Here is a 27449-nt window from a genome sequence, read left to right on the forward strand (position 1 = left end):
TCCAAAATACTTACGTGTGTCCAAACCATTAGGAATACATAGGTCCACGTATGCACGTGTCTCTGGTACATGAGAAAACTGTCAAACAGGTACCGGAGGCACGAACGTGTGACAGAGGCCTTAGGCATCATACTAACTTGTTAGTTTTACCATATAGTGAGCAAGGTGATTAAAAGACCCTGAAAACAATTGTGCAATTGGACTTCTTTTGCAATTTCAGTGCACTTGGATTTTTTCCCCCTTTTTCAGTACACTATTTGGTAAAACTAATGGTTTAATTGAAACATTTAAATCATCCCGCAAAAAAACAAGCCCTCATATGGCAATATTGACAGAAAAGTAAAAAAGTTATGGCTCTTGGAATGAAAAAAAAGAAAAATCACCGGGCGGTGAAAGGGTTAATGTCTCATCTATTATGTATTTGAACAGAAAAACGGAATCTATTGACTATTGTGACAGGATGAAAAAAATGTCAAAATACCTTGTATGTGAAAGTAGGAGCAGATAAAGACCGAAGGACCCCCTTGCAAGAAGAATATGGGCTCTTCACAATCCAGTAGCTCATGATCTTGCTAAATTCCTCCTATATGGGAAGTGGTATTAGCTCTAGTGCCTCTGTGCAGCTACGCAGGTTGCACTCATGGTATGTCCGCCCCTGTGAATATGTAGATGTATCTGCACATAGCTCATTGTAAATGGGTACATGTACATGTAAATGCTTTGGAGTGCAGTTCCTTCCTTTGTTACACAGCAAGAATAATCTGGCTCATGCTTTATTACTGCCAGGGAAAGCTTTCCAGGACTGTACGTAATGCGTAAGGAAACTGTCCTTGCTGAATTTATGACATATATGTGGCTATTTCCTGTTTCTAAAGTCGTTAATTATCGGAGAAGCAATTGCAATGTTCTTTTCTTCAACTCGGAAGGCACTTAAATGGCACACAAGCCTTTGGCTTGAGACTGTGTGGTGTTTTATGTCCTACAGAGAACATTGTGCTCTTACCCTAGTGATCTATAGTTCATTCCATCTTTATGGAACGCTACATTCACTCAACAACTTTGTTATTGCTGAGCTCCGTAAGAAAACGGTTCCATAGTTCTATATTTTGTCAGATAAATGGTCATACAGCTGCGCAATAAGTGCTAGGATTAGTCGTGGATGGACATACAGCATCAATACAATAAACATGTAAACTAATAAATAGCTCCAACCAACTACAATGGATTGTACACCAGTACACAGAATCATTATATAGCGTAAAAGGGGTGCGGGAAGTACAGGCGAAAATTCAAATTCAGATATTCAAATATGAAAAATTTCATGGGCAACACAACATGTAGAGTTACACAAAGCCAAAAATATTTACACGTAACATGTACTCTGGACATATAACATTTCATCACTTGCAACTTTTAACCCCTTCACCCCGTGGCGGTTTTTTCATTTTTTTTATTTTCGCTTTTTCCTCTCCTTTTTCCAAGAGCCATACATTATGCATTTTTTCATCAGTATAGCCATATCAGGGCTTGTATTTTGCAGGACAAGTTGTACTTTTTAATGACACTATTCATTCTGCCACATATTGTACTGAAAAACAGGAAAAAAATTCCAAGTTTGGTGGAATTGCTTGTGAATCTTGAACTGAAATAAAAGGTGGAGCTATTGATGTTTTTGTGTCTCTCATGGGGAGATAATCATTAATTAGCTACTTTCTGTTGTATTACCTGTTCTAGTATCCTAACTATTATGTAATTTACAATACTACGGTCCTCTTGTAATGGTCACACACAAAAGTGATCCCAAAATATATCGGAAACAGCAACTGTCTATGTGTGATGTTTCATCTTTCCCTGACTTTCCCAGGTGACCGCCATCTTCTAGATGACATTGAGCTTGGGAGCCCTTGCATATTTCAGGAGCAGAGAGATTCCAGTTTATAATAATAAATATTTCTGTAATGTGGAACTTGAGTAACAGTACATTCCGATGATATCAGGCAAATGCTGAGTATTTACATCTTATGTCATTAACAGAGATTCAAGCTTTTCTATGGCGGCACAATACTTGAGGAAAACATTCTAGTTACATGACTCAGCACCTTTTTATCCTGTAATTTTCCTGTTGACTATGGCCTGGCAACAATGCAATATCTAAGTGCTCCTGGAAAGCCCAGTATTTCATCATTAAAACTTCTAGAATCAGGCCTGTGTTGCCCAGTCCCATTCCCTTCTTTGTCTTAGGGTTCCCATATATCCACAGTGGTGCCTGTATTGGCTTGTGGCTCTGTGCACAGCTGAGGTGGCTGCTTTTGTGTTCTTTGCTGTGACAGATAATCCAATCTGCCTCTCTACATGATGGTTATTTTATTGCCACCATAGCTTATCTCTGTCCTGCACACACTTAGGGTACCGTCACACTTTAGCAGGCAGATCTCACCAGCGACCAGTGACCAGCCCCCAGCCAGCAGCGACATGCAAGCGACGCTGCGCTTGCACGGAGCCGGCGTCTGGAAGCTGCGGACACTGGTAACTAAGGTAAACATCGGGTATGGTTACCCGATGTTTACCTTAGTTACCAGTGCACACCGCTTAGCTTAGCTTGTGCAGAAAGCAGAAGCCGGCACTGGCAGCGTGAGAGCTGCGGAGGCTGGTAACGAAGGTAAATATCGGGTAACCACCTTGGTTACCCGATGTTTACCATGGTTACAGCTTACTGCAGGCTGTCAGACGCCGGCTCCTGCTCCCTGCACGTTCAGGATTGTTGCTCTATCGCTGTCACACACAGCGATGTGTGCTTAACAGCGGGAGAGCAACAATAAAAAAACGAACCAGAGCTGGGTGTTACGAGCAGCGATCTCACAGCAGGGGCCAGATCGCTGCTCAGTGTCACACACAGCGAGATCGCTAATGAGGTCACAAAAAACGTGACTCAGCAGTGATCTCAGCAGCGATCTCGCTGTGTGTGAAGTACCCCTTAGGCCTGACACTTTTACTAAATACTCACTGACCGACAATGCCCAAGAGTATGATCCTACCCTGTTGAGAAGGTGCCCAACTAGCTTCAGCACCCACTCAACTAGTGAATGCAAATGCTGATATGCACAATGACAACCATATTTATAAGAATTCACAGCACAATAGAGCAATGTGTTTAACACAATATCATAATATAACAGTCCTCAGTGGATGACATCTTCGGCATACTTGCAGTGCAGGGACTGGACCAGAAAGGACTGGGTGTGACTGGAGTGGAGACAGTGGGTGGGAGCATCTTTATTTAGTGGGCGGGAGTGGAGATAGGGCGTGACCAGGTTAGGTGGCCTGGCACAGTGGAATAAACATTAATTTTTAAATCCATGTGGTCATGGAGTTCTTTATATTAGAAGCAGCATACTTCTGGCTTAGTTGGTGGGCATGATGCCTGTCTTGGTGGGCGTGGCCAGGTGTTTCCTTCTTTGCAACATTGATTAAAGGTATGTGTGGAGAAAAAAGGGTACAGAATTTCAGGAAAAAAACATCCGGCAAACATTAAGCATGGGGTGGATCAATCATGCTTTGGGATTGTTTTACAGCCAATGGCACGAGGAACATTTCACAGGTAGAGGGAAAAATTGATTGAATGAACTTTCAAAAATTTCTTGATGCAAACATAACACCTTCCGTAAAAAAAGCTGAAGTTGAAAAGAGAATGGCTTCTACAAATGGATAATGATTCTAAACACAGGTCAAAATCCAAAATAGACTACCTCAAAAGGCGCAAGCTGAAAGTTTTACGATGGCCATCACAGTCCCCTGTCTCCTGATCTGAACATCATTGAATATAGGTGGCTACACCTCAAAAGAGCAGTGCATGTAAGACGATCCAGGAATCTCACAGAACTGGAAGACTTTTCTAAGGAAGAATGCATGAAAAACCCTCAAACAAGAATTGAAAGCCTCTTGACTGCCTACCACAAGGTGTGATACTTGCCAAAGGCAGTTCTACTAGGTACTAACAATGTAGGGTGCCTAAACTGTTGCATTGGCTCATTTTTCTGTTTTGTTAATTTAAGAATGTAAAAGATGAAAATACATATTTTTTTCCCATAAAATACAAAGGAAATGTGCCATCTTTAACTTTATGCTTTTTACAGATGATTTCATCTTTAATTTGCTTAACTGTTCACAATAATAGTAATTTTGACATGGGGTGCCCTTGCATACCACTGTATATTTCATCTGCTGCACTAAATGTCATTGGCTGACCAATCACTCATTGGTCCTCAATGGTTCTGCTGGTGTCCTCATTGCTGAGAAATACAGGCAAAAATATATACAGCAGCACTCTGAAAAGCTAAAACATGCAAACAATGAATATAGGAATTTTAGTACCAAATTGCCAAGATTCCTATATTCAATGTTTGCAAATTTTAGCTTTTCAGAGTGCTACTGTATATATTTTTGTAATTTTATTGAATTTTCAGCTTGCACTTGTTCACACCTATTGGATATGCTGGTCAGTCTTCTATATTTGTATTGTATTTCTTTCTGACTGAACACTCCACCTTTCAGCCAGGGCATTTTCATTTTAGCTGGATCCTACCTACCCATTACTGGTAGGTATTTTAACCCAGATAGAGGCATGCTAGGATAGGATCCAGACAAAGAGAGATACTCCTTGTCGTTAGCTATTGGGCTCACATGAACTGTCCAACTTATAAGCTAAGTATCTCATTTTCAAACCTAGTCCCAACTGTAGTTACCATAATTCCGATCTTCAATGTTTGCATATTTTAGCTTTTGAGAGCGCTGCTGTTTATATTTTTGTAATTTTATTGTGTTTTCAATGTGCACCTGTTCACACCTATTGGATATGCTGGTCAGTAATGTAGGAAGATACTTATCCATCATGTAAAACCACTAAGGAGGTGTTTGATTGGTTCCAAACTTATTCTGCAGCAAGACAATAACCCAAGCATATAGCCAATGTCATTAAGAAGTATCTTCAGCATAGTGAAAAGCAAGGACCTGGAAGTGATTACATAGCCCCAAAAGAGCCCTGATCTCAACATCATTGAGTCTGTGTAGGATTACTTGCAAAGACAAAAAGGAATTGCAGAAGATCTGGGGTTAGTTCTCCAAGGTGTTTGGAACAACCTCCCTGCAAGGTACTACAATAACTGTGTGCACATCTGCCTATACGAGTTGATTTTTACATGGTATTTTGAAGGTAAAGGGTGGTCACACCAAATTTATTTCATTCAGATTTCTATTTTGTTCATTCACTTTGCATTCTGTTAATTGATAAAAATAAATCATTAACATATCCTTTTCAGAAAGCATTCTTATATGCAGTATTTTTTGGCATAAAACTTTTTTACAGTATTGAATATGCTGAACGTCAGCCCAGATATGCTGTGTTCCTTACTTGGCATACGAGCTGAAAGGTTTATTTCATTGCTTTCTATTTTTATAAACAGTAGTGCTTGTTGTAGATATCAGCAGAATCATCAGTGACATTGTGTTGAGAATGAACTGTTTTACTAGGGATACACAGCAACAACTGTCCACATCATCACAACATGGAGGATTATAGGATAAAACTGACACAAGACAAGCCAAAGAGGTCGCACAGTACCAAATTAACACTTTGCCATCTGCTGGCTGCGCAACAGGTTCCCACTCAACACAAGCCTGCGGCTTTTACATCCACCAACAATGCATTTCTGTAAATATACTACACAAATGAAATAAGAAATATGCCAGATTTTTTTTTTTATAAATGTAAAATAATATTTAAAGTTAATAACAATGAAATAATAATAATGAACCTGCACTGTGAATAGGTATATTCCAAATGTTATCATAAGCACCTTAATAAGCTTCACATTGCTTGAATATTACCTGTTGTCTCATTTCTTGGCAGAGATATGCAGGTTTGATTCCTATGATGAGGCAAGGAGTATTTAGGGAGGCGAGCACTGTGTACAAAGGCTAGCAGAACCACAGCCACTAGGGATGCACAAACACTGCTAATTACACATGCATCAGCGTGCTCAATGTCATGAATTAATGAGTCATGAATTGGAGCCCAGGGAGTCACTAAGCTTTCTAATTTGGAGCATCCATCTCTACCAGCTTCATTGTCAATAATGAAAGAAATCAGACAACTCAAACAACACTTCAAAAGAAAAATGGAGCACAACAGAAATAAAACTTGAAAAGCCCCCTTTAAAATTACACTAATTAAATAAAGCATTTTCATATTCATTTACATTTGCAGCTACAGACAAATGGTCATCTAATGAGACAATTTCTCCTGGCATTGAATATACAAATTATTCACAGCAGGCCTGCACATCGGAAGCATGATGTTCTTCTATTTGCTGAAATTTACCCAGCTATGAATTGTGCACGAATTTATCTAGAATCAACAGTCAAATAAACATTTCACTTGAAATCATATGAGAATAGAACATGATAGAAATTGAGCACAGCACATTACAAGGAGGTTGAAGGCCATTAGGAATCTGTTCTCATATATTCCATTACATATTGCTGGTATTTATATGGCACAGAAACCTTTTTATGAATTTTAAATATGAGTTTAAATAATAATAATTATTATGAATTTTAAATATGAGGTATTTTTTTTTTTTTTTTTTTTTTTTAAATCCCATTTGTATTTCAGTATCTAATGGATCTTTAAAGCCGTAAGAAATATACATCAATACACAAAACAAAATGTGCTTACATTTCATTTGTCAATGGACTAATTCAATTACTGGGCAAGGTTAAGGTGAAACATTGTGTCATTATTTAAAAACCTTGTTTTATATTGTAATCCATGAGTGTGCAAAATATTTTCCTGATAAAAACCTCAGTCAGAGAAAAAGGTAAACTTCAACATCTACCATTCAAACTAAGGCCAAACCAAATATATACAGTATATTGGAGATTTAAGTTCTTTTTTTACACACACATAGATTGCTGTGTAAGATGATATATATAATGTGTGTGTGTGTATATATATATATGTATATGTATATATGTATATGTGTGTATATATATATATATGTATATGTATATGTATACATATACATATACATATATATATATATATATATATATATATATATATATATGCATATATATGTATATGTATATATATATATATATATATATATATATATATACATATATACACTAGATGGTGGCCCGATATGTGGGCTGATGCTGTGATGTAGCCCCATGCTGGTATGTGCTCCCATCGTGGTGTAGCCACCATCCTTGCATGTGCCCCCATCATGGTATAGGTAGGATCCTTGTGTATGCAGCATCCTGGTTTGTGTCCCATCTGGGTATAGTCTCCATCCTTGTATGGCCCCCATCCTGGTATGTGGGTTGATGCTGGTATGTGGCCCCATCCTGGCATGTGGCCCCATCGTGGTATAGGCAGGATTCTTGTGCATGCAGCATCCTGGTCTGTGTCCCATCCTGGTATAGTCTCCATCCTTGTATGGCCCCCATCCTGGTATGTGGGTGTCTGTGTAGGGCGGTGTGTGTGTTGCGGTGCAAATGTGGGGCGATGTGTGTGTGTTGTGGGGGGTGTGTTTTGTGCGGTGTGTGTGTATTTGTCTGTGCCGCTGTGTGTGTGTGCGCCCATGTGTGGGTGGTTGTGTGTGTGGGGGGCGCGTTTGATACGAGCGGGTTGTGTGTGCGCACGGCGGTGTGTGTGTGCGTGGTAGTTTGTATGTGCCGGTGTGTGTGTGTTTGATTTGAGCTGTGTGGGAGTCGTGGTGTGTGTGTGTGTGTGTGGCTTCATTTCTTGCTTGCCATGAATAGTAATGATTGGCTGATGAGCACTCCGGGATGCAGCTCTCCCACTAACCACCCATGAATGCAGGGGAAGCACATGGCTACTTAAATATTAACACTGCAGTGAATGTTAAGTAGCCGCTCATGAATAGTAATGAGCGGCTCATGAATAGGAATGAGCGGGCTCCTTAACATTCACAGCAGTGTTAATATTTAAGTAGCCATGTGTTTCCCCTGCATTTATCGTTGGTTAGTGGGAGAGCTGCGTGTCGGAGTGCTGGGTTCCTAGTGCGCCGCAGCTGTGTCTCCACCTGTCCCAGTCCCTCTATGTGTCTCTGTGGCGTGGGGAAGCCCTGTGATGCCGCAGCTGCGTCTCCTCCGGTCCCCATCCCTCTGTGTCTCTGTGGCGTAGTTGGGTTACTGACCTGCGCTTTGGGGCCTCCTGTGGGTGGGGGCTTACTGTGCTCCGTCGCGTCGGGTGTAGGGAGCTTCCATGGCAGTGTCCCTTGTACCTGTCCGCCGGCTGCGTCATGGCGTTGTAAGGGTTTCGGCGAGTTGGCGTGTCCTAATTGAGCGATCATTGCTGCTGATTGGGTGTGGGCAGAGTAAGCCGTTGGTGTGTGGGGGATGTGATGCAGGGCCGCTGCTGATTGGTTGAGGTGGACTGAGAGGTGGGTGTGTGGGGGATGTGTTCGGCCTGTTGGAGCTGTGTGTGTGTGGTTTAGGCGGTTTCAGCGTATGACATTATTTCTTGGACAGACAGACAGACAGAATAGGGCAATTATATATATGTATATATATATATATATATATATATATATACAGTTAGGTCCAGAAATATTTGGACAGTGACACAAGTTTTGTTATTTTAGCTGTTTACAAAAACATGTTCAGAAATACAATTATATATATAATATGGGCTGAAAGTGCACACTCCCAGCTGCAATATGAGAGTTTTCACATCCAAATCGGAGAAAGGGTTTAGGAATCATAGCTCTGTAATGCATAGCCTCCTCTTTTTCAAGGGACCGAAAGTAATTGGACAAGGGACTCTAAGGGCTGCAATTAACTCTGAAGGCGTCTCCCTCGTTAACCTGTAATCAATGAAGTAGTTAAAAGGTCTGGGGTTGATTACAGGTGTGTGGTTTTGCATTTGGAAGCTGTTGCTGTGACCAGACAACATGCGGTCTAAGGAACTCTCAATTGAGGTGAAGCAGAACATCCTGAGGCTGAAAAAAAAAATCCATCAGAGAGATAGCAGACATGCTTGGAGTAGCAAAATCAACAGTCGGGTACATTCTGAGAAAAAAGGAATTGACTGGTGAGCTTGGGAACTCAAAAAGGCCTGGGCGTCCATGGATGACAACAGTGGTGGATGATCGCCGCATACTTTCTTTGGTGAAGAAGAACCCGTTCACAACATCAATTGAAGTCCAGAACACTCTCAGTGAAGTAGGTGTATCTGTCTCTAAGTACACAGTAAAGAGAAGACTCCATGAAAGTAAATACAAAGGGTTCACATCTAGATGCACACCATTCATCAATTCCAAAAATAGATAGGCCAGAGTTAAATTTGCTGAAAAACACCTCATGAAGCTCAGTTCTGGAAAAGTATTCTATGGACAGATGAGACAAAGATCAACCTGTACCAGAATGATGGGAAGAAAAAAGTTTGGAGAAGAAAGGGAACGGCACATGATCTAAGGCACACCACATCCTCTGTAAAACATGGTGGAGGCAACGTGATGGCATGGGCATGCATGGCTTTCAATGGCACTGGGTCACTTGTGTTTATTGATGACATAACAGCAGACAAGAGAAGCCGGATGAATTCTGAAGTGTACCGGGATATACTTTCATCCCAGATTCAGCCAAATGCCGCAAAGTTGATCGGACGGCGCTTCATAGTACAGATGGACAATGACCCCAAGCATACGGCCAAAGCTACCCAGGAGTTCATGAGTGCAAAAAAGTGGAACATTCTGCAATGGCCAAGTCAATCACCAGATCTTAACCCAATTGAGCATGCATTTCACTTGCTCAAATCCAGACTTAAGACGGAAAGACCCACAAACAAGCAAGACCTGAAGGCTGCGGCTGTAAAGGCCTGGCAAAGCATTAAGAAGGAGGAAACCCAGCGTTTGGTGATGTCCATGGGTTCCAGACTTAAGGCAGTGATTGCCTCCAAAGGATTCGCAACAAAATATTGAAAATAAAAATATTTTGTTTGGGTTTGGTTTATTTGTCCAATTACTTTTGACCTCCTAAAATGTGGAGTGGTTGTAAAGAAATGTGTACAATTCCTACAATTTCTATCAGATATTTTTGTTCAAACCTTCAAATTAAACGTTACAATCTGCACTTGAATTCTGTTGTAGAGGTTTCATTTCAAATCCAATGTGGTGGCATGCAGAGCCCAACTCGCGAAAATTGTGTCACTGTCCAAATATTTCTGGACCTAACTGTATATATATATTATGTGAGGCAGTGACAGGGGTAATATTTGAAGACCGCTATGTGTCCCCCAGAATGGGCAGGAAACCCTCTGAGTTTGCTATAGCTATTACTGGGAGTATAGCACAAAGGGTAACAGGGAGACAGATCCCTCCTCCCAGTCCAGGTTTTGTAGCAATCCTCATGTCCGGCATTTTCGTTTAAATCATGCAGAGCACAGCAGGGTGTGTCTCAGTTGAGAGCCAGGCTTGGTGAAGCTAACACATGCTGTGTGAGCTGGGCTGGCTCTGTGTGGAGTGAACACAGGCCAAGAGTGTGAGCCTAGGAGAACCTTACACAGATCCCTGCGGTTAACGGGGTCCTAAGGTAACAAGACTTTTTGATGCAAAGAATTTGTCTATATGCACCGGCTGTGATCCGGAAGAGACTTTGACAGTGGGAAATTGGATCTATTTATGCTGCAACAATAATTAGACTGTTGGTGTGAACACGCTGCTGCCTCACTGCCTCACGTTTTTGCCCAAGCAACGCTGCTACCTCACATTATGGTGGAGAATGCGGGCATGGCAGCCTGGTTGCTAAGGGCAATGGCCTAAGAGGTACTTACCCGGAAAAAAAAAAAAATAAAAATAAAAAAAATTTTTTTACTGACTGTTTGCGGTGGATCGGCGGGTCCACAAAGCTTACAGGCGTTGCAGCCTGGTTGCTAGGGGCCGACAAAGGAAAAAACAGCATGATCATGCTGTTTTTTCCTTTGTCCTGATGAAGAAGGCGGACATGCCTTTGAAACGCGTAGACCTGGCCTAAATAAAGAAAATATAGCAAAGAATTCATCACATCGTTTGGCTTCATGGTTTTAGCGCAGTGTTAAACCCGACTTTCTTATCCATTCATGATTCCCTGGACATTATGTGGGAGGCGACCTAGCCCTCCGAGGTGTATGATTGAACCAGGCCCTGAGCCGGACGATCCCGACTCAGGGATACCTGCCGTAGGGGTCACCAGTATAGGGACAGAGTGTAACCCTGCCAGGTTCCCCCTAGAGGTAATGACAGGAGAGGTTGAGCCACCCGAGGCAATCCCGGAGTTGAACGTGTCTCCAGATAATTTCGGAACAGCACAGCTCCGGGACCCCACATTGGCTCCTGGACGTGGAAATGTACAGGTAATTGATGGGGTACCTCAGCGGCCTGGTGCCAGGCTGGAAACTCCCTACATGGCTCTAAAGCGAGAGTTGCTCTATCGGGTTGATACAATCCGGGGGGAAATAGTGGAACAGTTGGTGGTCCCTCAGCCGTACCGCCGTCAGACCTTGGAATTGGCTCATATCCACCTAATGAGTGGGCACCTAGGTGAAGAGAAAACGCGGGAACGCATGTTTCAGCGGTTTTACTGGCCAGGGGTCGGCGCAGAAATTAAGAGGTTCTGTGAGTCCTGCCCAGTTTGTCAGTTGACCGCACCAACGCACCGTTTCCGTAGTCCTCTGATACCTTTACCCATTATTGAGGTGCCTTTTGAGCGGATTGCTATGGATCTGATCGGACCCATTGTAAAATCAGCCCGTGGTCACCAGCACATCCTGGTAGTGATGGATTACGCGACACGTTATCCGGAGGCCATTCCACTACGTCACACCTCGGCGAGGCTTATTGCTCGGGAGTTGTTTGCTATGTTCTGTCGTGTGGGGTTACCCAAAGAAATCCTGACCGATCAGGGCACTCCCTTTATGTCTAAAATTACAAAGGAACTGTGCAAACTCCTCCAGATCAAGCAGCTACGCACGTCAGTTTACCATCCCCAGACTGATGGTCTAGTGGAACGTTTTAATAAAACTCTGAAGGCTATGTTGAAAAAGGTGGTCTCCAAAGAGGGGAAAGATTGGGACATGTTATTGCCCTATTTAATGTTCGCTATCCACGAGGTCCCACAATCTTCCACCGGGTTCTCGCCATTTGAGTTACTGTATAGCAGACATCCGCAGGGACTGCTGGATATAGTTAAGGAAACTTGGGAACAGGAGCCCACCCCTCACAAAAGCACAGTGGAATACGTTATGAGTATGCAGGATCGTATCACGGCAATAATGCCCATTGTTAAAGAGCATTTGCTGGATGCTCAGGCAGCCCAAAGTACTCAGTATAATAGAAAGGCCTCCATCAGGTCTTTTAAACAGGGAGATCGTGTCTTAGTCCTAATACCTACTGCAGAAAGTAAGTTCTTAGCCAAATGGCAAGGTCCCTATGAGATCCGGGAGAAAGTGGGGGAAGTAAACTATAAGGTGTATCAGCCAGGTAGAAGAAAACCAGAGCAAATCTACCATGTAAACCTGCTGAAGGCATGGAAAGACAGGGAATGTATGGTGGCTGACGTAACGTTGGACCTAACCTTTTCAGGTGCCTTGACAACAACAAAGGAGGAGTCCCCTGATGATGAATTGGGAGTGAGGATAGGGGATTCTCTCTCAAAACAGCAGAGACGAGAGTCTCGAAGGTTAGTGCAGCGGAATACGGATGTGTTCTCAAGCCTACCAGGCCGAACAACCGTAATCCACCATGATATTGTCACCGAGCCTCAAGTAAGGGTATGCCTGAGGCCATACCGGGTACCAGAGGCTCGTAGGCAAGCCATTGCGGAGGAGGTAAAAAAGATGCTCCAACTAGGGGTTATTGAAAAATCCACGAGCGAATGGGCCAGTCCCATTGTGCTGATCCCGAAACCAGACGGTTCTTTAAGATTCTGTAATGACTTCCGAAAGTTAAATGAGGTTTCGAAATTTGATATGTATCCCATGCCCAGGGTCGACGAGCTGATAGAGAGACTGGGACGGGCCCAGTACTTCACGACTCTCGATCTCACTAAAGGTTACTGGCAGGTGCCGCTGACAGAGGCGGCAAAAGAAAAGACCGCTTTTGTCACGCCAGGGGGGCTCTATCACTATGTCGTCTTGCCATTTGGTTTACATGGGGCTCCGGCCACGTTTCAGAGATTAATGGACATAGTGTTAGAACCCCATCAACCATATGCCTCCGCATATTTGGATGACATCATCATCTATAGCAGTGACTGGAGCACCCACTTATCTCAGGTAGAAGCGGTAGTGGATTCGCTCAGAGCTGCTGGTCTGACGGCGAATCCAAGCAAATGTGCTATGGGTCTCAAAGAAGCCCGTTACTTGGGGTATGTGATAGGCGAAGGGGTTATCAAGCCACAAGTAAACAAAATCGAAGCCATTCAAAACTGGCCTCGTCCCCTTACCACAAAACAGGTAAGAGCCTTTCTGGGTATAATGGGGTATTACCAACGATTCATACCCAATTTTGCTGGAAGGTCGGCGCCTTTGTCCGATCTTTTAAAAGGAAAGAAGTCGGTCATGGTCCACTGGAATACACAAGCAGAGGAAGCCTTTCAGGTGCTAAAGGTAGTCCTATGTGGTCAGCCTGTCCTTGTCAACCCTGACTTTCAAAAGGAGTTTTTAGTACAGGCAGATGCCTCTGAGGTGGGTCTGGGTGCAGTTCTGTCCCAGGAAGTAGATGGAGAAGAGCACCCGGTCACCTATTTGAGTAGAAAACTCACCCCGGCAGAGAAGAACTATAGCATAGTGGAGAAGGAGTGCCTGGCCATAAAATGGGCTCTGGAATCCCTACACTACTACCTGCTGGGGCGACACTTTCGCCTGGTGACAGACCACTCCCCTTTGGTCTGGATGAAGAATGCTAAGGAGAGAAATGCTAGAGTCACCAGGTGGTTTCTCTCATTGCAGAACTTTCACTTTTCTGTGGAACTCCGGGCTGGTAGGTTGCAGGGCAATGCGGATGCCCTGTCCAGAGGTCCCTGTATGTTGGCAAAAGTTCAACTCCGCCCGTTTGAACTGAGGGGGGGGATATGTGAGGCAGTGACAGGGGTAATATTTGAAGACCGCTATGTGTCCCCCAGAATGTGTCTGGAAACCCTCTGAGTTTGCTATAGCTATTACTGGGAGTATAGCACAAAGGGTAACAGGGAGACAGATCCCTCCTCCCAGTCCAGGTTTTGTAGCAATCCTCATGTCCGGCATTTTCGTTTAAATCATGCAGAGCACAGCAGGGTGTGTCTCAGTTGAGAGCCAGGCTTGGTGAAGCTAACACATGCTGTGTGAGCTGGGCTGGCTCTGTGTGGAGTGAACACAGGCCAAGAGTGTGAGCCTAGGAGAACCTTACACAGATCCCTGTGGTTAACGGGGTCCTAAGGTAACAAGACTTTTTGATGCAAAGAATTTGTCTATATGCACCGGCTGTGATCCGGAAGAGACTTTGACAGTGGGAAATTGGATCTATTTATGCTGCAACAATAAATAGACTGTTGGTGTGAACACGCTGCTGCCTCACTGCCTCACGTTTTTGCCCAAGCAACGCTGCTACCTCACAATATATATATATATATATATATATATATATATATATATATATATATATATGTGTGCACAGTATATCACAAAAGTGAGTACACCCCGCACATTTCTGTGAATATATTACGTCTTTTCATGGGACAACAGTGAAGCTATCCCACTGTGATACAATGTAAAGGTAGTCAGTGTTCAGTGTAAATTTGGTGTGCCCTCTAAATAACTCAACACACAACCATTGATGTCTAAACCGTGGCCAACAAAGGTGAGTACATCCCTTTGTGAAAATGGCCAAATTGTGTAAAAAGGGTTAATCTTTTGTGTGGCCTTTATTAGTTTCAAGCACTATCGTTAGAGTAAACTCACACGAGGGTATGACTTGGACGAGTGCAATGCGAGAAAATCTTTCATTGCACTCGGACCAATGTTATTCAATGAAGGAGAGCAGATTGTCAGCTTTTTTTATCCAGATTCTGGATGAGCGAAAAGTTGCCGCATGCTGTGATTGTCAGTGAGATGTGTCACTCACATCCAAACAAGTCTATGGGTGTGAGTGAAACATCGGACTACACTCAGATAATATACGAGTGCATCAGCTGACAATGGAGGAGCTGGGGGAGATTAATCCCTCCCTCTCCTCTGCAGCTCCCCCCTCTCCTCCTCAGCTGTGATCTGATGGCAGGATCAGATCACAGTTTTATGACACTCGGCTCATGCTGGCAGCACAGCGGGAGCCCAGGTCATTAGCATATTGCATCCACTGCACTTGCATCAGATGTTGTACAATCATGTGACTCCAGCCTAACTCTTGTGGTCATGGAGTTTACTATAGCTTCACAGGTTTCCACTGACCTGGTGCTCCTCCACCTTCTGTTTGAGACTGCCCCACAGATGCCCAATAGGTTTTAGGTCTGGAGACATGCTTGGCCACTACAGGACCTTTACCTTCAATTTCCTTAGCAAGACAGTTGTAATCTTAGAGGTTTGTTTGGGTTCATTAGCATGTTAAAATGCTGCCCTGAGGCCCAGATTTCAAAGGGAGGGGATCATGTTCTGCTTCAGTATGTCTCAGTAAATGCTGTCAATCATGGTTCAGTCAATGAACTGTAGCTCCCCACAGCTGGCAGCACTCATGCAGCCCAAACCATGACACTCCCACCACCATGCTTGACTTCTCACCTGGATGTTGCCATACATGCTTGACACCATCTAAACCAAATACGTTATTTTGGTCTCATCAGACCACAGGACATGGTCCCAGTAAATCATGTCCATAGTCTTCAGCAAACTATTTATGGGCTTTCTTGTGCATCATCTTTAGAAGAGAGTTCCTTTCTTCCTACATTCACACCTGTGACCTTGTAACACTAATGGGTCACATGACACCGGTGAGGTAAAATGACTAATTTGCTATTTTTGCTAAACAGTTTACTCAATTTTGTTTTAAGCAGTTTTAACATCAATGGCTGTGGGTTATGGTATTTAGAGGGTACACCAAATTTCCACTGTTACACAAGCTGTACACTGACTACTTTAGACTGTATCAAAGTGTCATATCTTCAGCGTTGTCCCATGAAGAGATATAATAAAATACTTACAGAAATGTGAAGGGTTATCTCTGTGTGTGTGTGTGTGTGTGTGTGTGTGTGTGTGTGTGTGTGTGTGTGTGTATATATATATATATACATATATATATATATATATATATATATAGTATACAGTCATTTGGCACCCCTGAAGTTGTTCCAGAGAATGAACTATTTCTCCCGAACATTTATTGCAATTACAGATGTTTTGTTGTACACATGTTTACTTCCTATATGTGTATTGGAACAACACAAAAAACACAGGGGAAAAAAAGCAAATTCGACAAAATTTCACACAAATCATCAAACATGGGCTGGACAGAATTGTTGCTGCCTTTCTAAAGATTGTGGGTAAACAACTTTTTTTCAAGCATGTGATGCTCATTCAAACTGGACTGAGGTAAGTAATAGGTGTGGGCAATATGAAATTCACACCGGAAACCAGATAAAAAGGGGAGAAGCTGGCTCAATATTTGCTTTGTGTGTCTGTGTGTGCCACACTAAGCATGACAAACACAAAGAGGAGAAGAGAACTGTCTGAGTGCTTGAGAACCAAACTTGTAGCAAAATATCAACAATCTCAAGGATACAATTCCATCTCCAGAAATCATGATGTTCCTTTGTCTACGGTGTGCAACATAATCAAGAAGTTTACAAACCATGGCTTTGTAGGTAATCTCACTGGATATGGACAGCAGAGAAAGTTGCTGAAAGGTTGCAGTGCAAAATAGTCTGACTGGTAGATAAGTAGCTAGAGTTGAGCGCGGTTCGCGGTTCGCGGTTCTCCAGTTCTAAGCTCGAGTGATTTTGGGGGCTGTTCGAGATCAAACTAGAACTCGAGCTTTTTGCAAAAGCTCGATAGTTCTAGATACGTTCGAGAACGGTTCCAGCAGCAAAAAGCAGGGCTTTTTACAGCTACAGTGTGCAGGAGCCATCGCTGGCAGCCTGCCACAAGCTGGTAACCAAGATAAACATCGGGTATCCAAGCAAAGCGCTTTGGTTAGTAACCCGATGTTTATCCTAGTTACATGCAGGAAGCCCACACTTCCCCGCTCAGCTCGCTCCGCCCCCTCCTGCCCGCGGCATGTACACATACATACACACACACACACACACACACATGGTCCCGCTCGGCTTACCTGCGGTAATGAAGTCCCGCCATCCCGACCTCAGCGCTGTCACTGTCCTCCATGGCCGCCGCTTGTCACATCACCTCTCGCTTCTGACCCGAGACTGACTAGCGGTGACGTCACGGGCCTCTCGCGATATTTGGCTGTGAAGGCGCCGGTCATTGAACTCAGTGACAGGGGCTGTCAGCAGTGCAGGAGATCAGCGCAGGTAATGTACCTCGCTGACAGCAGCACTTGTCATCCCCTGCAGTGACCTGGGCTGACCCATTGATGTTAGCTCAGGTCACTGCATTGCTCTCCCAGCCAATGGGGAACATCCTGCTCTTCATTGACTGGGACAGTGTGGATCGTCATGGCAACCCCTTGGATTACACCAGACCTGGATTTGTTTTTCATTCTAATAAATTGGTTAAAGAGGGAATGTTTTGGGGAGTGTTTTTTCAAATAAAAATGTGGTTGTCGTCTATTTTTTTTTATTACTGACTGGGTTGGTGATGTCGGGTATCTGATAGACGCCTGACCTCACCAACCCCAGGGCTTGATGCCAGGTGACATTACACATCTGGTATTAACCCCATATATTACCCCGTTTGCCACCGCACCAGGGCGCGGGATGAGCTGGGGCGAAGCACCAGGATTGGCGCATCTAATGGATGTGCCACTTCTGGGTCGGCTGCGGCCTGCTATTTTTAGGCTGGGGAGAGTCCAATAACCATGGACCTCCCTAGTCTGACAATATCAGGCCCCAGCTGTCTGCTTTACCTTGGCTGGTAATCCAATTTTGGGGGACCCCTACTTGTTTTTTTTTTAAATTATTTATTTAATTTAAAATAACAGCGTGGGGTGCCCTCAGTTTTGGATTACCAGCCAAGGTGAGATTGCCAGCTGTGGTCTGCAGGCTGCAGCCGTCTGCTTTACCCTAGCTGGCTACAAAACTAGGGGGAACCCTACGTCATTTTTTTTTTCATTTTTTTTGGCTAAATACAAAGCTAAGCACCCCTTAGTGCCACATGAAAGGCACCAAAGGGGGCTCCACTTTTCCTCCATTTTTTCTCCACTTTTTCTCCATTTTTTCTCCACTTTTTCTACATTTTTTTCTCCACTTTTTCTCCACTTTTTCTCCACTTTTTCTCCACTTTTTCTCCATTTTTTTCTCCACTTTTTCTCCATTTTTTCTCCACTTTTTCTCCACTTTTTTCTCCACTTTTTCTCCACTTTTTCTCCATTTATTCTCCACTTTTTCTCCACTGTTTCTCCATTTTTTTCTCAACTTTTTCTCCACATTTTCTCCACATTTTCTCCACTTTTTCTCCACTTTTTCTCCACTTTTTCTCCACTTTTTCTCCATTTTTTTCTCCACTTTTTCTCCACTTTTTCTCCACTTTTTCTCCATTTTTTTCTCAACTTATTCTCCACTTTTTCTCCACTTTTTCTCCATTTATTCTCCACTTTTTCCTCCACTTTTTCTCCACTTTTTCTCCACTTTTTCTCCATTTATTCTCCATTTATTCTCCACTTTTTCTCCACTTTTTCTCCACTTTTTCTCCACTTTTTCTCCATTTTTTTCTCCACTTTTTCTCCATTTATTCTCCACTGTTTCTCCACTGTTTCTCCATTTTTTTCTCCACTTTTTCTCGAATTTTTCTCCACTTTTTCTCCATTTTTTTCTCAACTTATTCTCCACTTTTTCTCCACTTTTTCTCCATTTATTCTCCACTTTTTCTCCACTTTTTCCTCCACTTTTTCTCCATTTTTTTCTCCACTTTTTCTCCATTTATTCTCCACTGTTTCTCCACTGTTTCTCCATTTTTTTCTCCACTTTTTCTCGAATTTTTCTCCACTTTTTCTCCATTTTTTTCTCAACTTATTCTCCACTTTTTCTCCACTTTTTCTCCATTTATTCTCCACTTTTTCTCCACTTTTTCCTCCACTTTTTCTCCATTTTTTTCTCCACTTTTTCTCCATTTATTCTCCACTGTTTCTCCACTGTTTCTCCATTTTTTTCTCCACTTTTTCTCCACTTTTTCCTCCACTTATTCTCCACTTTTTCTCCAGTTTCTCCATTTTTTTCTCCACTTTTTCTCCACTGTTTCTCCATTTTTTCTCCACTTTTTCTCCACTTTTTCTCCACTTTTTCTCCACTTTTTCCTCCACTTTTTCTCCACTTTTTCCTCCACTTTTTCTCCACTTTTTCTCCACTTTTTCTCCACTGTTTCTCCATTTTTTTCTCCACTTTTTCTCCACTTTTTCTCCACTTTTTCTCCACTTATTCTCCACTTTTTCTCCACTGTTTCTCCATTTTTTTCTCCACTTTTTCTCCACTTTTTCTCCACTTTTTCTCCATTTTTTTCTCCACTTTTTCTCCACTTTTTCTCCACTTTATCTCCCCTTATTCTCCACTTTTTCTCCACTTTTTCTCCACTTTTTCTCCATTTTTTTCTCCACTTTTTCTCCACTTTTTCTCCACTTTTTCTCCACTTTTTCTCCACTTTTTCTCCATTTATTCTCCACTTTTTCTCCACTTATTCTCCACTTATTCTCCACTTATTCTCCACTTTTTCTCTACTTTTTCTCCATTTTTTCTCCACTTTTTCTCCACTTTTTCTCCACTTTTTCTCCACTTTTTCTCCACTTTTTCTACATTTTTTTCTCCACTTTTTCTCCACTTTTTCTCCACTTTTTCTCCACTTTTTCTACATTTTTTCTCCACTTTTTCTCCACTTTTTCTCCGTTCTTTTTCTATGGTCGGTCTACCCATTAGCTCTGCCATGCATACTGTAGCTCTACACCTACTGCACATGTTACTTTATGATTGACATCTCTTTCGTACCAGAGCTGTCTAAGTCTACTCTGACCCCATATTTGTCATTACTATATTGTCCTTGTACTGTATTATGACATTTGTATCATGTGTTTCATTTCTTGCTGTGTTGCAATTTTTTTGCTGCATCCCAATTGTACCTCTACATTGTTCGAGTTTATGTTATTGTTCTCTCACTCTTATGTGATACTGATTATTGTCATTTTTCATGATTACATGCAGATAAGTCCAATCTGACGAAGGCTCAGGCCGAAACGTCATTTGTAACTTGTTTTGGACAAAAACATATATGCTTATGAAAAAAAAAATGTTCTTAATACGGACCAATAAAGAGTGATTTTGCATTACTATCCATTGTGACTTACTGACTTAGTCTGGGAGATATAGAGTGCCGAGGTTACTCACTAATTTTATCTATTATTATCTCTGAGCACCTATATACCAGTGAGCAGAGCTTCCTCTACAGTAGTTCTCCTGATTAGGCATGCCCTTACTTCATGAGCAGGGCATTGCAGCTTTGGTAGCAACCATTACGACATGGACTCTGCTGCTGTGGACCCGGGGAGAGTGAGTGCAGATTCATTGCACCCACACTCCTCACATGAAGGGTCCGCACTCCTAGAAAATGGGGGATACGTTCCCTGAGTGTCTCTCCCCCATATTCTAGACGGTCCAGAGTCGTCGTGGGACCCCTTTATTTTTTTTCTTACAATAAATTGGTGAAAGAGGAAATGTTTTGGGGACTGTTTTTTCAAATAAATTTCTTTTGTCGATTTTTTGTTTTTGTTAGTACTGACAGTTTATGATGTTGGGTATCTAATAGACGCCATGACATCACAAACTGCTGGGCTTGATCTCAGGTGACTTTACAGCTAGTATCAACCCGATTTATTACCCCGTTTGCCACTGCACCAGGGCACGGGATGAGCTGGGGTGAAGCGCCAGGATTGGCGCATCTAGTGGATGCGCCACGTCTGGGGTGCCTGCGGCCTGCTATTTTTAGGATGTGAAGGCCCAATAACTATGGACCTTCCCACCCTGAGAATACCAGACCACAGCTGTCCGCTTTACCTTGGCTGGTGATCAAATTTGGGGGGGACCCTACTTTTATTGTGTAATTAATTATTAATATTTATAAAATAATTATAAAAAAGAGCCTGAGGGGACCTCCACATTGGATCCCCAACCACGGTAAAGCTGCCAGCTGTGGTTTTCAGGCTACAGCCGTCTGCTTTACCCTAGCTGGCTATCAAAAATGGGGGGACCCAACGTCATTTTTTTTTTTTAACTATTTTTTAAATAGAAAAAATTAATGGGCTTCCCTGTATTTTGATTGCCAACCAAGGTAACGGCAGGCAGATGGGGGTGGCAACCCATAGCTGTCTGCTTTATCTGCTCTGAGAATCAAAAATACCGTGGAGCGCTACGTCATTTTTTTAAAGATTTATTTTTACAGCACTGTGATGTCCAGCAATCAAAATACAGGGAAGCCCCATTTTATTTTTAGTTATTTAAATAAATAATTAAAAAAAATATATATGGGCTCCCGCTGCATTTTTTGTATTGCTAGGTAAGGGTAATCCAAGCAGCTACTGGCTGCTAACCCCCACTGCTTGGTGTTACCTTCACTGGCAATGGAAAATCCAGGGAAGCATTTTTTATTTTTTTTGCCAAAAAACTACAAAAAAAGGACGTGAGCTTCGCCATATTTTTGTATGCTAGCCAGGTATAGCAGGCAGGTGCTGGAAGAGTTGGATACAGCGCCAGAAGATGGCGCTTCTATGAAAATGCCATTTTCTGAGGCGGCTGCAGACTGCAATTCGCAGCAGTGGGGCCCAGAAAGCTCAGGCCAACCTGTGGTGCGGATTCCAATCCCCAGCTGCCTAGTTGTACCTGGCTGGACACAAAAATGGGGCGAAGCCTACGTCATTTGTTTTCTAATTATTTCATGAAATTCATGAAATAATAAAAAAGGGCTTCCCTTTATTTTTGGTTCCCAGCCGGGTACAAATAGGCAACTGGGGGTTGGGGGCAGCCGTACCTGCCTGCTGTACCTGGCTAGCATACAAAAATATGGCGAAGCCCACATAATTTTTTCAGGGGGCAAAAAACTTCTGCATACAGTCCTGGATGGAGTATGCTGAGCCTTGTAGTTCTGCAGCTGCTGTCTGTCTGTATGGAGAAGAGCAGACAGCAGCTGCAGAACTACAAGGCTCAGCATACTCCATCCAGGACTGTATGCAGAATTTTTTTGCCCACCAAAAAAATGACGTGGGCTTCGCCATATTTTTGTATGCTAGCCAGGTACAGCTGGCAGCCACGGGCTGCCTCCAACCCCCAGTTGCCTATTTGTACCTGGCTGGGAACCAAAAATATAGGGAAGCCCGTTTTTTTTTAATTATTTCACTTATTTCATGAAATAATTAAAAAACAAATGACGTGGGCTTTGCCCCATTTTTGTGTCCAGCCGGGTACAACTAGGCAGCTGGGGATTGGAATCCGCAGCACAGGTTAGCCCGAGGTTTCTGGGCGCCTCTACTGCGGATTTCAGTCCGCAGCCATCCCAGAAAATGGCGCTCTCATAGAAGCGCCATCATCTGTTGCTGTATCCAACTCTTCCAACAGCCCTGGAGCCGGGTGGCTTGTTGGGTAATCATGAGTTAATACTGGCTTTGTTTTACTAGCCAGTATTAAGCCAGAGATTCTTAATGTCAGGCACGTTTGACCCGGCCATTAAGAATCTCCAATAAAGGGTTAAAAAAAAGACACCACACAGAGAAAAAATACTTTAATAGAAATAAATACACAGACACATTAGAGACTCCATCTTTATTACCCCCTGTCAGCCCTCCACAATCCTGCTCTTCTGTCTTCTTTCTTTCTAGTGTAGTAGTAGTGACGATTGTAGTGAGGATGAGATTCACCAGCCCATCATGGGCTGGGGAACCTCATCCTCACTACAATCATCACTACAATCGGGAAGCAGCGTGCAGCCTTCACTCCGTGAGTGATCAGTGCTGGCTGCTAGCGGTAACAGCGGTAACGCTGACAGACGCGTTACCATAGCAACGGTGATCTCGGAGCCGCGGTTAGCGGTGACGTCACCGCTAACTGCGTTGCTATGGCAACGGTGATCTCCGTTAATGACCGGCTGTGTCAGCCGGTCCCTAACGGAACGGGGAGTCGACCGTGTGGTTAGAGCATGTCGCCGGTACACGGCGATACACATATGTGCACCATGTACCGGAGAGATGCACTCGCAGGTCCTACATGACGTTTCATAGTCATGTGACCAGTCTGTAGCCAATGAGATAATAGCCACGTAACTGGTCACATGGCTATTTTGATGTCACGATAGGTCCTGCATCTCTGCTGGCAGTGCAGGTCACCGGGAGGATTCAGCGATCATCGGATGGAATAGCGGCAGGAGACAGAGTGCAGAAGGGATCGCGAGGACCGGTAAGTGTTATGGCAATGTTTATTAACTGTTTGTGTACATTTATAATGCATTTTTATGTGTTTGTGATTGCCTTCCATTATAGCCTATACGTTCGAGTTCGGTTCGTCAAACGTTCGACGAACCGAACTCGAACGGGACCCCCGTTCGGCGAACCGGCCTCGAGCCGAACCGGGACCGGTTCGCTCATCTCTATAAGTAGCCCTAATCAAGGTCAAAAGAAATTCAAGCTATCCTAAAGGCTCAAGGTGCATCAGTGCCAGCGCGAGCTATCCGGAGACATTTGAATGAAATTAAATGCTATTGCAGGAGACTAAGGAGGACCTCTGCTGACATAGAGACATGAAAAAGTTTACCAAAATATACGTGAATAAGACAAAATCCTTCTGTGAAGGCATCTTGATGGCAGATGAGACCAAGTTAGAGCTTTTTGATAAAGCACCTCATTCTACTGTTTACTGAAAATGGAATGAAGCCTACAAAGAAAAGAACACAATATTTACAGTGAAATATAGTGAAGGTTGAAAGATGTTTTGGAATTGCTTTGCTGCCTCTTGCAATGGGTGTCTTGACTGTGTGCAAGGCATCATGAAATCTGAAGATTACCAAAGTATTTTGAGTTGCAATGTAGTTCACAGTGTCAGAAAGCTGGGTTTGCGTCCATGGTCATGGATCTTCCAACAGGACAATCACCCCAAACATACTTCAAGAAGTATCAAGAAATGGATGGAAACAAAGTGTTGGAGAGTTCTGAAGTGGTCTGCAATGAGTCTGGATCTAAATCCCATTGAACACCTGTGGAAAGATCTTAAAACTGCTGTTCTTCAAATATTTGAGACCTGGAGCAGTTTGCAAAGAAAGAGTGGTCTGAAATTCTGAGAAGTTTAAGAAGCTTGTTTATGATTATAGGAAGCAATTAATTGTAGCTTTTTATTCCAATGGGTGTGCAACTAAATATTAAGTTGATGGTGCCAACAATTTTGCCTGTCCTATTTTTGGAGTTTTGTGTGAAATTATGTCCAATTTGCATTTTTTTTTCTCTGCTTTTTTCTGTTGTTCCAATATACAGCAAGGAAATAAACATGGTATTAACAAAACATATGTAATTGCAATAATTTTCTGGGAGAAATAAATCACTTTCTGGAATAATTTCAAGGGTGCCAACATTTTCAACCATGACTGTATATATAGTTAGTGAAATAAGTATTGAACACATCCTCAATTTTTTAAGTAAATATTCACACCAGTTCTGGTGTGACAAATAAGGCAGTGGAGAGTGGCTTATATCCTTCATAACAGCATATGTCCTGGCCTTCAAAAAGTGTTTACAACCATAACATGCGTTTTGCAAAGGCAGTGTTAGTACAGTGGAACCTCGGTTAACGAGTAACCCAGTTAGTGAGTATTTCGCTTAACGAGCAAAGCTTGCTGTAATTTGTAACTCATTTTATGAGCAAGCTTTGCCATATGAGCAAAATACTCACCGCACACACTTCCGGTTCCATACATCCACCGCGCTCTAACACGCTCTTGCAGTCCACACAAACACACAAGCACGCACAAACACACACAAACACGCACAAATACACACAAACACGCACAAACACGCACAAACACACACATTTTATGCTCACCTTACCTTCCGTTCTATCGTCGGCCTCACGGTTCTTGTAGTTCACCGCTACAGGATGTGTATCGGTAGCCATCGCGACGAGGGAACAACTTCCGCTGTCAGCCGCTACTCAGAAGCAGAACACTGACCAATCAGAAGCAAGCAGCTCTTGCCTTTGACGTCAGCGCTCTGGCAGTGGAAGTCCTGGCATCGGTCGCGATGATTACACATCCTGTACCGGCGAATTACAAGAATCAGTAGGCCGGCGATGGAACGAAAGGTAAGGTGAGTATAATATGTGTGTGTGTGTTTGTTTCTGTGTGTGTTTGTGCGTGTTTGTATGTATGTTGAATGGCACAATAGGGGACCAGGATGGGACATTTAACATGTTGTGGAACGAATTGCCTGCATTGCAATGATTTCCTATGGGAAATCTTGCTTTGCTAGACGAGTAACTTGGTTAACAAGCACACTCCTAGAACGGATTGTTCTCGTTAATGAAGGTTCCACTGTACTTAGTTTCATAGTGTGCTGAGCCCTATTTTACAAGTGTTTTAAGGCAGAAGAACTACTCAACTAAGAGGAATGAAAATCCAAAAAATACTTGTAAAGGTCAGTCTATTTATAAAATTGCTAGAAACTTTAAGGTATCCTAAAAGTGCAGTCATTAATACCATCAAATCCTATGAGGAAACTAGGTCTTGTCCCCTCCAATAAAAGCAGACCAAAAATTACCTCTGCTGCAGAGCATATGTTCATCAGTTACACGCTTCAGAAATGGCAAATTGGCAGCACCACTGATGACAACCCTTAATAATCATGTACAAAAATGAAGAAGCAGACATATCTCAACATCAACTATTCAAAGGCAAACTGACTACCAAAGTCAAAACTGGCCTTTATGGTTGAATTGCTCTAAAGAAGCAACTACTGAGGACAGCAAACAAAAAAAAGCGCCAAGCAATACAAAGACTGGACATACAAGGAGTCAAAATTTGAAAAATTTGGTGCCAATTGCCATTTCTTTTTGAGACATAGGAAAGAAAAATGAGTGGATGTTTGCCCACTATGAAGCATAAAGGGGGAAATGTGATGGTGCTTTGCTTTTGACACTGTTGGTGATTTTTTCCAAAATGAAAGAGACACCCAGTATGGCAACCACAGCATTCTGCAATGCCATCTCATCTGGTTTGTAGTTAGTGGCACCTTCATTTGTGTTCCCACAAGACATTTACCCAAAACACACTTCCAGACTATGTGAGGACTACGTAATTAAGTAGGTGAGTTATAGAGTGCTGTGTAGGATGTCATGGCCTTGACAGTCATGCACCTCAATCAAACTGAGACAGTTTGGGATGAGTTGGACAACAAGGTGAAGGTATAGCAGCCAATCAGTACTCAGCACTTTTGGGAACTCCTTTTAGTAAAGCTATTCCGGGTGATCACCTGATGAAGCTGCTTGATAGAATGCAAAGAATGTGTAAAGATGTCATCAAAATAAAAGAATAGTAAAGTTTAACACATATTCTAGTTTTTTTTTACGTGTTTCTTTATTTATCATTTCCATGTGTCCCTTTGTGGTTTGCTGCCTACAGTTTTAATATAAAATGTCCTATAAGATATTTTTCAATTGATCTCGACGTATGAAGGGTCGGTTTTGTAGGATAAGTTGTAGTTTTAAATAACACCAGTCCTTTCGCCATGCAATGCATGGGAAAACTATAAAAAAAAAAACAGTCAATGATGAACCCTTCCCCCCATTTCTACTATTGTTTTTTGAGTTTTGCTATTAGGTTGTTCATTGTGTAGTAAAAATGACCTTGTGATCTGATTCTCCAGGTGAGTTCAATTATGGTGATATTAAAAGTGTAACATTTTACTTAGGTGTTAAAAAAAATTGTAAAAATAAATTGGTTTGTGTCTTTGTTTTCTTCATAAAATTTACATTTTTCAGCCGATGAAGCTGGGTTAAGGCTTGTTTTCTTATTTGAAAGCTGTATTTTGAGGTATAAATGACATTTAATTTAATGTATTATATTTGCTGGACCTGTTGCGACACAAAACAAAACGCAATTGTGGAATTTTATTTCATTTTCTCTTTGTCTTTTACCATATACATTATTTTATTTTATATTTTGAGAGATTGAACTTGTACAGATGCAGCAACAACACATTTATTTTTCATTTATTTAAATAAAAAAAGAGGGAAAA

The 27449-nt window shown here is 42.4% G+C and overlaps 1 protein-coding gene across 2 annotated transcripts in view; it reads right to left on the minus strand.

Annotated features, from left to right (window-relative positions):
- The window catches only part of COL19A1 (collagen type XIX alpha 1 chain), a 1307565-nt gene that overhangs the window by 98925 nt on the left and 1181191 nt on the right, over positions 1-27449 (minus strand). The gene's annotated exons all lie outside the window — the stretch shown is intronic.

This window comes from Anomaloglossus baeobatrachus, chromosome 3 (genome assembly GCF_048569485.1).
Source record: "Anomaloglossus baeobatrachus isolate aAnoBae1 chromosome 3, aAnoBae1.hap1, whole genome shotgun sequence".
Classification (NCBI taxonomy): Eukaryota; Metazoa; Chordata; class Amphibia; order Anura; family Aromobatidae; genus Anomaloglossus; species Anomaloglossus baeobatrachus.